The sequence below is a fragment of the Antedon bifida genome, chromosome 3 (genome assembly GCF_963402885.1).
Source record: "Antedon bifida chromosome 3, ecAntBifi1.1, whole genome shotgun sequence".
NCBI classification, from domain to species: Eukaryota; Metazoa; Echinodermata; class Crinoidea; order Comatulida; family Antedonidae; genus Antedon; species Antedon bifida.
In genome coordinates this window covers 32330981-32343533 of record NC_136228.1, presented here as the reverse complement: position 1 = coordinate 32343533, position 12553 = coordinate 32330981, and the positions used below count along the sequence as shown (strand labels likewise).

The following is a 12553-nucleotide window of genomic DNA, read 5'->3' as shown; positions in this document are numbered from 1 at the left end:
AAAGAAAGTTTTCCTATACATAAGTCAGAACAAAAGTCTTTAGAAATTCACCTATCCGTTTAGAACTATTAAGATGTTTAAGATTTATCGACAACATGTTAAAGATTTGCAAAAACACCTTATATCGAAATTGATTGCCAAGCTCCTAAAGATCATTGTTATAAACTGTAAAGATGTATCGATTTGCTACCGTTTGAACTCAACCATTTTTCTTCTTTTTTTTTCCTCATAACACTGTAGCGATTCATCAACCTAGAAAAAGTGAAAAATGAAGTAATTTGAAATCATTTAGAAAAGAGGGTGGAGGTCAAAAATGTTATTAAAGAGGAACGTCTCCCGAGAGGCAATTAATTGCAAAATTTCAAGCTAAATTTTATAGTTATAAAAACCTAATGATTATGACAAATCACTATAGTTTATAACTACTGCTTTCGGGAATCGTTGACATTTTCTAAATAATGGCAACTTTAGTTTCATAAAAAAAGTCATTTTAAAGACATTAATATGTAGGTAGTACAGAATGTTTGATTAATTCTGATCATTTCTTAGGAACACATTAATAAAGCGATTCAGGTCTCTAAATAAAGACTTTTCTAATTAATAAAGTTCTTCCAATCACGGACCATTCAAACAATTCTTAATTATGAATCATGAATCACAGAATCAATGCTATATGATCATAGTAATAATGAATTTTCTAATTACTAAAGCCATCCAAAACAATCCTAATTGACTTCTAAAGCTCTGTCTACACTATCAAACGTTATGTGATGTACCCATATATGGACAACATGACGATGTTATATCACTACCATATTTGGGCAAATCACTTTTTTTGTCAAACTAGTTTGATAGTGTAGACAGAGCTTTAGGAGTCTGTAATAAATGTAGGTCTGTAATAAATGTATGTCTCTAATTAGCCTTTTCAAATAGGAACTTTCTCATGTTGAATGTTTTTAGCTAATGTTATACTTTTGGATGATTCATTTTGATGTGATACAATATAAAATTCTTCTTCATCTTCAGTATACAATATGCTACTGCAATGTTTAGCAACGTGTTGTAAAAACCGTATCGATAATCGCAGATCTGAAATTAAAGTGTTTTCTGATTGATCGTAATTTACCAGTAAATTTTCAGATACACTTAAAACATCAGCTAAGCCAATCGTGGAGTTTTTTTTTTCTTTATTGCGATATCAATCATGGGAATTTGTATACAAACTTTGATTCATCTAAATCATCATCGTAAGATTATCTTTCTGCAAGCTTTGTTGGTTTGTATGAGATATACGACGTATTGAGTGACTACTTTCAGATGCACTCACACACAGTACATGAGTTTTTAATTTGAATACTTGCATGAAGGCGTGTTGGAACTGTAACATTATGCAATGTTTAATAAGTCGTCAGGTAACTATAGTAATGAAAAACGTGTGTTTAGTCCACATTTTTGACATTCATTAACAAGGAAAAACTACTGCATAATACTACTAGTACTACAGTGAAAGTGGTGTGGTTTTCACAAGAAAAAAGAAAAGGGAACAATCTCTGTTAAAGCCACTGGGCTGTCAAAGTTCTCTGTCAAAAAGTAGTCAAGTTGAAACCTTACCAACCGTACTGGTGGGTACGGTCCTGTATTATTCTCATTGAATTATTTCTTTTTTTCCTTTTCTTTATACTTTTATTTCAGTTTATAAGTTGTTTTTATTTGCCTTCATTTCAGAGGCGTGACCAGATGGCAGACAGTTGTCTGTGTTTGTTTTGAAACAAGAATTTTTAATTCATATTTGCTCAATCATAATAAACTCATCTTATCTTCTAATTAATTCTATTAATAGATTGATTTTCATTTATCTGTACTTACTAATGGAATTGATAAAAATCATGCCTATATATTATAATATTCATAAATCAACTTACTGCTTCTTTTAAATGACTTTTTAATGTGACAATGGGAATTTTATCAGAGCAGAAAGCATTTTCTCATTTTTTCATCTTCGTATTTGGTTAAACTAGTTGTTGATGTTAATTTAGAATAGATTGTTATTCATTACGCTTGATGATAGCTTTTTAGTCCTTAATGGTTTACTCTCGGATTTTTCTTATGGTAATTGGCAAAAAGTTTCTGCCTACGAACATTTCATTCAAATTATGAGGCTTCCCAATTCTAGTAATGCTATTTGCTATTTGTCTTGACATTCAATGTGTGGAGATATACCTTTGTAAAGATCTCTATGCTTATTGATATGTACTACAGTAGTAGCATGTGTGTATTGATACATGTGAATTTTGAGTTAAAAGTTAGAATTCAGCTCTAAGCAGTATGGTCATGCATGGACCTTGTCATTTTCTTCAATTTCAATATTTCCCTAAACAAAGAGAATGCTGAATATTTCCAAATTCATTAAACAAAACAACTCAATATACTTTGTCAACAACGTTTATTGTATTGAGCTCTCAAGTAGAACATTTATTGAGAAGAACTGTGAAATGTCTGTTTTTTTAACCAATTGATATCGTATTCAATTTTCAATAGCATTCAAGTCATTACTCGTAAGATTATTTTCACTATAAAGGTGCCAACCCTTTTGACAACAGTTTGAAATCGACAGCTACCTAGACTAAACGACTGCTAGATATCCGCCGACCCCAGCAGGCCTTAAACCTCAAGCCATTACAACTACAATGATCGCAAACAAAAGATTGCTTTCTTTCCTTCCCACAATTCAATATTCGGTCATCTTTTCTTCAAATAAGGTTATAGGTTTGATAGCCTTGAATACAATTTTGACAAATGGAGGCAAGCAAATATCCGTGGGCATTCTTGAACGAAAACCTTTTAGACATCAAATTTTGTGGTAAAAATAACCTATGCTAAAATGGCATATCACTCAAAAATATATGGCAAACAAGTTAATAATTATCCTGTTCTATTTCTTAGAAATAAAAGATTTAAAATGACATTTTAATGTTTTCATAATGCAAGTTAACCACTCAAGATTATAGAAAACATGTTATTAGAGAATGTCAGCAGAATTTATTGATATTACTTTGGATAAACATAAGCGCCATGTTCTTTTAGAAAGTTTTTAAAATATTAACTGACTACTCAAGCTTCGATAACTTTTCTAAAGGACTAGTTATCTCTGACTTTTAGACTTACTTTTCAAAGTTCAGAAAATGTTTAAAAGCATATAACTTATCTTGCGTTACTTAGCTTAGTTTGTGAATTATTGGAAAAAAATGTTGTAAAATGTAGAACTTTGAAACATAGATATTTTTCATGTTAGATATTCTTGTTATTCAAATAGCTTGAGACTCTTACCAGTGTTATAGACTGATTCATGTCATCTGACATAATGTGGATATATTTTCAAACTAATCTAACTTGGGTTAAATATGTATGCAAACTGTAGCCTTGTGTGTCATAGCTCATTAAGTATTAGATGAGTTTTTGCCTCATTTTCTGCTTTTCGCTGTAGCGCAATTTGTCATGGGTCTTTAGGTATTGTCAAGTAGCTACAGATATTGTGAAGCCAGTCACCATTGTTGGTAATGAGGAAAGGGGGTTCTTAATATGGAAGGCAATTCCTGCAAAAAAAACAGGTACAGCATTTTAAGGATTTATATCATGGATTGCTTTCCAAGATCCTGGATTTGACATGCCAATTCTTGATCTATGTAATTTTTTTAAATTGAATTCTTTGAATTGTAGTTGTTTCTCCTTTAGTTTTTCTATGAATTTTCAATAATTGCTTTCTACAAAGAAAAAAAATCTAGGAATTGATAATTGTTAAGTTAATATTAAATTACAGTATATGAATGCAACATTTACAATCTCGAAATGTAATTACTAAATTTAATTGTAGCATTTTGAAAAATGTTCTGAATTCTATGTGTATATTTTTTCAATTATGGTGTAAGTATACAATGTATTCTTATGTCATGCAAACCGTCAACGTATTTTATTTTCACAATAGGCAAGACAATTGCGAGACTAATCAAAAACTCCTCCAAAACAAGCTATATTTCATTTGAACGATTTTTCATAGACAATAGATTTCGTATCATATAACCGGTACCTATTAAACATGGTTATTGATGGGCTTGTCAAAGCGGACGAAAACAAAACAGTGTGGGCTGTCGTTTTCATAATGTTTCTCACTAAATATAACACAATGAGCGTACAATGTAATGTATACTAATCTAGAAAATAATCATGGAGCTGGATGGTAAACGATCGGAATGACCGTAGATGCAACTTTAGATGTATGAATGCAGATTGGCTGGAAACGCAACCCATTGTAAGGTATTATTACGCGATACAACAATAGCATTTCTTTTGTAACACAGCTGACCCAAGTATCAAATAATTATGACAAGCTGATGGATATTTAATGAGTATTGTCAAATAATTGCTTGATATAATGATTTAATATGCAACTTAATTAGCACTGCTAGCAGAGGTAAATTTACAATCGATCAATTTTGTATGTAATAATGGACAAATAATCATAATTTTCTGTATTAATAATTTATATTGGGTTTTTTTTGTTTCTTTTTTTTAATAATTTGAAATAATTGATAAAAAAGATAAGGTACATAGAATATAGATGCATGTGTTCCTGTTGCCATTCTATTATTTGGAAATTTTTTGTCGCAGAATTTTTAAGCTAATAAGCTAATTTTTACTCGATTCTTACATGTTATATCATTATAAATTATTTGTATTCAAAGGCAAATTACTGAAAAATTGACAATGTTGTGGGTATCAGTGGCTGGATCTCAATGGCGATACAAAATAAAATAAGCAAAAAGCTCAATCAAAACGATAAAATAAAACGGCCAGAAAAAAACTTCATCAGTGCAAGTAGATACTTAGATTATAAATTATTTGTATAAATTTATTGTTAAAAGCAAGCAATTTTGTATTTCTGGAAAGGACAAGCAATGTGATTCTGATTCATATGCAAAGTTGATGATACATTAAATTTGCCAGACTATTAATGTGAACATTATTTTTCGATACATCATTTTCAACAGGAAATATAGGTCATATATTTTATTTTGTTCATCAAAAGGCAATTTAAGAATAAACAAAAAATATCTTTTGGTTTGTTTCGTAGATTCTCGGTATTGTATCCATAATTTGTTCAGTAACATAGGCAAATTCTATAATATAGTGTCATATATGAATCATATATAACAGCTGTATCATAGGCTTTCCTAACCAAACACTAGCCATAACAACTTATGTGATACATATGTGACATTGTATTATAGAATTTGCCATGATACTGGAGTGCTGTATGTGGAGATACAGTAAATATAGTCAGGTGGTTAATAATAACTGTGCTTTCCTAATTACAAATGCAATTGAATTAGAAGTATGTTAGTGTTAAGAATTCAAAATACCATCTTCTTTAGTGATACCAAGTGACGTGCTCACGACTTTAAATTTATCGCTTGCTATCAATTGTCTTTAAAAGGAATTTGAATATGATGTAAAGAGCAAATCGTTTACGATTTCTTTAATTTACAATGAAGTTTAAAAGTATGTAATGCATCGCAGATGTTTCGTTTTTAAATTTTAAATGGTTGCGTTTTAAATTAACTTTAGAAAAAAATTTGTTAACGATTTGCTCCGTGACATAGTTTGTCACGAGTGTAAACTACATAAAAGAATTGAGTAATGTTTTATTACAGTGAAAAACAATATGTAACGTAATAGGGGATTAACAGAAGATAAATGATCAAATGAAGACAAAAGGCCATTAGTTTTAATGGACACTAATACACTATTTTACATATACACCATAAATTCAAATGTATTGTCAAGTGTCAATATTAGGCCTATATGTGTTTAGGGAGCCATTTTGTTTTATGTGATAGCATATCTGGGGAGTTAACAGTAGGCTTTTGAGTCAAACACAACAATGTCAACCTGGGTCAGCCATCTTAAGCACAAAGTTCAACTGTGTTGATGATCAAACTAAGCAATTTTAAATGTTATCTGTTTAAATTGAAATTGAATGATAATGACTGAGGCTACTGTGAGGGTGTTTACAGTGTTAAATGTACACTGTCTGAAAAAACCCTTTTTTGTAGACATTAACTCGTTTATGACTATGCTCATACTGTTGCGACAATATTGTGATTATAAATACATACCGCACATAAAGTACACACATAAAAATTTCTTTGCATATTTGTTAACTAACGAATGGCATTCTGATAATAATCTATAGATTTGTATGAAACAAAACGGCGAAACCTCTCAGATAAAACTTTATTACATGCCAGTACAAATTTATATAAACTTTCTTCTTTATTTTAATGTTGTTTACATACATACATACATATATACATACATATATACATACATCTATACATACATATATACATACATATGCTGGTCGTACAAAACAAATTTGTAGTGATTAAAACAATGAAGTAACCAAGTTTCTGCTGTTATTTTATTTATTTATATACATACATATATACATACATATATACATATACATATATACATACATATGGGATCCTCTTCTTCTATGTTGTAGACTGTTGTTAAAAATGGCCATTAACAATGAAGAAATACAATTCAATATTTTTGAAAAGAAAAAAAAATTTACATTAGTGAATTCATTTTCCTATAAAATTAACATATCTGTTGTTAAACCATTTATTTTTGTATATTAGGTCTACCTAGATTTAAGAATTTATTTTATTTTTGCGAAAAATCAAGTGGGGCAAATGAAAGTAAATAACATATTACAAATGAATAGGAGTTTATATTAGCATGTCAAAGGTCTATTAGTATTATTCTAACTCATTTCTTTAACAAGTAGTAAATTTTCAGATTGGTAATAAATTAAATTTTGTAAAACACCATTGACTAAATCATATGAAACTTGAGCATAGAAACTTGTTATGTTATTAGCTTTGCGATTTCAACCAATTTATAGCTGTGAAATGTGATATATCGCTATCTAATTGCCTATAGAAATGACGCTCTTTTCGCAATTATAAGTGTTTATTCTTTCTTCCTTTCTTTTTTATTCGCTAAAATGTTTAACGATATATTAGAAATTATGTTATTGAACTTTATGAATATATTGGATGCATTTTATTATAAGATGCACATCATCGATAAAGCATCATAGCCTATTGACAATATTATAGGCAGGTCCATATTTGCGGAGAAGGTTTAAGGAGGCACCACCCAAACCGATCCTTCTCCCCATCACTCCCTTTATTTTGGGAAATTCAATAAAAAGAAGTACAACATTTATTAGGTCAAATTTAGCACTTAAATTTGCAATTTTATTCAATTATAATGATTATAAATTATAGCACATATTGAAGTTTATGAACAATACCATCGAACGAATAAAAATCAACACATTATAAACTTTAAAACCATTCATAAAACAGAAGTGAGAAAAATATCATATAAACATTATATGAAACTAATTTACTCTGTCATGTTTAAAGCTCTATCAAACTAGTTTAAAAAATTGTGCCCAAATATGGTACTAGTGATTTACCCAAATTTACCATCATCATGTCTATAAATGATGATCTCATTTTTTATCACATAAATTTTGATAGTGTAGACAGAGCCTTAGAAGTTTAAAAAAAGCATTACTTAGTGTGAATATATCCTGCTTAAGAATACAGTTAAGCATGCTTAAGAATACATTTAAGCATGCTTAAGAATAAACTTAAGCATGCCTAAATCAAATGTAACATTGAAGGATAGACAGGTAATAACTTTTCTCACCTTAAGAATATCGTAGGATGTGGACATGTTCAACTCAATCATTTTCATCATTTCAAATTTTAAATTAACTAATTATAAACATGTATTGACTGTAAAATAAGCAAATGCCTATCAGTATATTGACCTCGGGCTACTGACTTAACTTTAGTATTAAATTTATAAATAAAATACAAATGAAAAAAGTTTATACCTTAATAAATACTTTGTGATTGTGAAGATTTAGTTTATACTATAACTAAAAATTTATAATTATTTTGTTCGGGTTTGTTGTGCCCAACATACCTGTACAATAAAATCAATTTCTTACCTTTTAATGTTTTTCTAAACTTCTTTATTATCATTAACTTTAATGTTTTCAATCTTTCAAGGCCACGATAAGATTTTCTAAACTTTTTTATCATGTTATTCGATGATCAAAAATCTATATTACCAACATAAAACATCTATGTTGTTATTGCTATAGGCATGATACCAAATTAACCTCAACTTCTGCAGTACATTATGTCTTAAAAAGGCATCGATAAAAGATCTATACTGTAATTTGCAAACAAACCTTTTAGAAATGTCTAACATAAATGTTGATCTGAAATCGAACTCCATAAAGGCTTAGAAGACGGTACAAAACAATATGGAAAAGCTTTTATTTTATACATATACACACAATTTTAATATCGTTTTTCATGATGCCATTTCGTGAGCAATTTACTTTTCCATTTTAAATGTATTTTTCTTCGACATTGACAGCAATTATGTATTTTTAACGTAAAACGAATTTGAAGAATTAAATTGAAAAAAATGAGATAATTATTGCAGTAGAACTGATTAGCTTAACGACGTTCCATCCCATTCACTCGGATGTGATGCGGTAATTGTACAAAATCTGGCTATTTTTTAGTACAGTCTAATGGGAAAACTCCAAAACATTACTGTATCATGGAAAAACAAATGTAATGTTTTATTATATCACTGTAAAGCTCTGTCTACACTATCAAACTTATTTGACAAAAAAATGTGATGTGCCCATATATGGACACGATGATGTTATATCACTACCATATTAGGCCATATCACTACCATATTTGGGTAACATCACACTTTTTTTGTCAAACTAGTTTGATAGTGTAGACAGAGTTTAACATTTACTTTAATATAGTTGTTCTTATTTATATTACCAAACTATTTATATATGTAGTCGATGGAAGAATAGTACCATACTCAATCAAACGTAAACATGTTGTACTGAATGTGACGTACTCTGTAATTAGTTATGCTTGCATGCCGTGGAAGCTTCAGTTACTAAGATACAGTATCGCACATGATATATACAATATTACTATGTAACATAAATGCAACATGCAGTCAGCTTTGTTAAGTGTATGGCAGACGTAACATGGATATCATTTTGTTTGATATTTAGTTTCCTATGATCGGTAGTTTATTCATACTGTGTGCAAAAGACTGTGTATCAGACTTGATTGTACGTGATAGACCGAGTAAATCTCCATATAAAATGTTTGCAGAGTATGCTATTTGACGCTTCTGTCATGTACAACATGTGAATAACGTTTACGTATGCAATTTATCATGGGGTTGTGGCTGAATATTCCAAGAGCAGCCTTGTAAATAATAACTCCATTAATTTTGACTTTTAACATTGTCAGTTGGAAAATTAATCGTAGAAATAAATCAAGATCCTCTTTGTAATACAGAATTGAAATAAAATATTAAATATCAAAGAAAGTTTAATATAAAATAAAAATATTAACTATTTATATTCATGCAAAATAATTAAAGCACAATACAGGTTTTTGGTACATTATATAAAATCTTATTTTTTTTTATCAATTTCCAATTGCTCTCTAATTCTATTTACATAATAAATTATACTTTTTTTAAATTAATGTAATAAATATAATTTAGCTATAATTAAATATTTATATATAAATATGCAAAATAATTGAAGCACAGTACAGCTTTTTGGTACGTTATATAAAATCAAATTAATTATTAAATTTCTAATTTCTGTCTTGTTCTATTTTATAATAAATTACTGTATACCTTTTTGAAATTAAAGTATCTATAAATAATCTATTCTGTTTATATGTAAAATGCATTACCGTACCTTTTTATTCATTCAAATTTAAAATGATGTCACTACTACTAATAATTTATTCATTCACCTTTAGGTACAACCATTACCAACTTAGTTAATGTATAAGTTTCCTTAGGATCACCTAAATCATAAATGAGAATAGTTAACTCGACTTAAAAAACATGTTGAGGCACAGATGTTTTTTTTCTTTTTGAGTTATCTACATGTTTTTCCAAATTGAGTGGGTGTATTATTTTGTTTATAATATCGAGACACTTCCATGTAACAACTTTCCTTTTTATACCTATTGTTCAAAGTTATTAACATTTTACTATATACACTAGTTTAAAAGAAATAATACTGGATTCCTTTAAACATAAACATTCAAAGAAAAAGAGACAATTGTTCATTCAGATTTCTCTGTCCCAACCATGAAAGTAGGTTGATCAATTTTGTATTAACCATCTCTTTCTTTAGTAAACTGTGTCTTTACTTGGTTCTTCTCTTACCAGCTGACTATAGGAGCTTAAACATTATAAACATAATTTAATTTGTGACATACTGTACTACTTCACTCCCATATGACTCTTCTAAAGCTCTGTCTAAACTATCAAACTTTATGTGACAAAAAGTGTGACTTATCCAAATATGGTAGTGATATGCTTAAATATGGTAGTGATAATATGATATCATCATGTCCATATATGGGCACATCACATTTTTTTGTCATATAGAGTTTGATAGTGTAGACAGAGCTTTAGCAATTGATAACAGAGAATGATTAGTGAAGTGAACAAGAACCTCAGATATACAAAGTTGGCAATTGTACCACTAAACCGTTAAGCCTCATCATGTTACTTTCACCTGCACGGTTCACTAAACTTAAGTAATGTATGATATTTATAAATTCTGCTAGTTTTGATGATAATTTAACAAAATTACAAAAACATTTGATAGTATGAAAGATAGAAGAAGCTTATGAGATCAAATACAAGGATACTAAAACCAAACATACAAATAATTCTAGTTTCTTTATTGTGAATGTTGCATGTCTTGTGACGTTTTATCTTAAATCCGATAGATATAGAAAGGTTTAGCATGAAGAAATATAAGAATATTGAAACCATAATATTGTAAATAGAAAAAATATTATTTATATCAATAACAATGCATTAGAAAGAAATACATTTTACTAACTTGTTATAATTACAGTTCAAGTTATTGCTAAAATGAAAACAATGATAATCGTCTTTGTTATTACTGAAAGAGTTTCAGAGTTTCTGTTTATATTTGACTTTTATTTCTTACTTTGTCACTATTTCCTTGTTAATGTATTTCAGTACCAAGTTCAATAAAATGAATTTCCCGACATATATTTGCTTGAAAAAAATCTGAAAAATAATTTCTATACTAAAACAAAATGGGATAGGAAATGCTCTAATATTATGTATATCTGATTCATTGGTCCTTAAACTATATTGTGTTTAAGAGGTTGTCAATTCATTTCATTTTATTAGTCTATTTCGTGCCTAGCTTACCTGGATAAACCGACAAATGCCATATTCTCTTTGAAGAGCGAGATATACTCAAGAAGTAGAAAATTCATTGAACACCCCTCTCTATAAATGGTACACCTCTTAAAGTGGTAGCATCCCCACAAACCACCATCATAATAATAATAATAATTTTGCGGTTTTCATACTTGATCCTAAAGCCTTGTCTACACTATAAAACTTTACGTGACAAAAAACTGTGATGTGCCCATATATGGGCATGATGATGTCATCATTACCATATTTGGGCATACCACTACTATATTTAGGCACATCACACTTTTGTGTCAAACTAGTTTGATAGTGTAGACAGAGCTTAACAAAATGAGGCCATGTATTTGACATGCTATAGCCAAGTGTCATGCCATCAGGCAACATAATTATTATGCATCCTATGAATAACAATGCGTATTAACCTTAGAATACTAAAATTGTAGTTTTCCCCGAGTGAGAATTTCAAAGCCAGGCAAACACATTATTTACTGTCTAATTTTCATTTTCATTAGTTTTAACGATCTATACTCAATTATATTTCCGATCCTCTACATTTAATGTGACAAAAAAGATTAATGAAAAGCTAGTTCTTGTCACACATAGTTAAATTGGCAAAACTTTAGTTTCCTAGGTGGTGGTAATAAATTAACTAAAATATATAAATGCATTGACAATGTTGATATATTATTGGATTGATATTGTAAAAAAAAAAAGCATCTACATAAGATTGATGGATATTGTACATTTTAAAAGGACCCATTTTTGGGTTCTAGATCATGGCGTTCTAGTTCGTAATGTAAATAAAATATAGGTTTATGCGAGTAACCAAAAGCAATGCGTACTACTTTTGATATAAAAAAAGATCTTTTATATATCAAATGCTTAGTATAAATTATATATAGCGCAGTATGAATTAAGTTAATGAGATTTCAGAACAGTGTATATTTATACTATTGGGAAAAAAAAAATTGGTAATTCGTACAAAATACACTACAGTCAAAAAATCTTTGCAATTGAATTGATTAGGTTTTTAATTAGTTGTAGTGTATTTTTGGTGGTTGTAATTGACAAGTTATTTATTTGATTTAGAAAATGGGTTAAAAAAAAAGACTTGTCTCGTTTTCCA

The 12553-nt window shown here is 29.0% G+C and overlaps 1 protein-coding gene across 3 annotated transcripts in view; it reads left to right on the top strand.

Annotated features, from left to right (window-relative positions):
* Positions 1 to 12553, top strand: part of LOC144837650 (fibroblast growth factor receptor-like 1) — a 55916-nt gene that overhangs the window by 19079 nt on the left and 24284 nt on the right. The gene's annotated exons all lie outside the window — the stretch shown is intronic.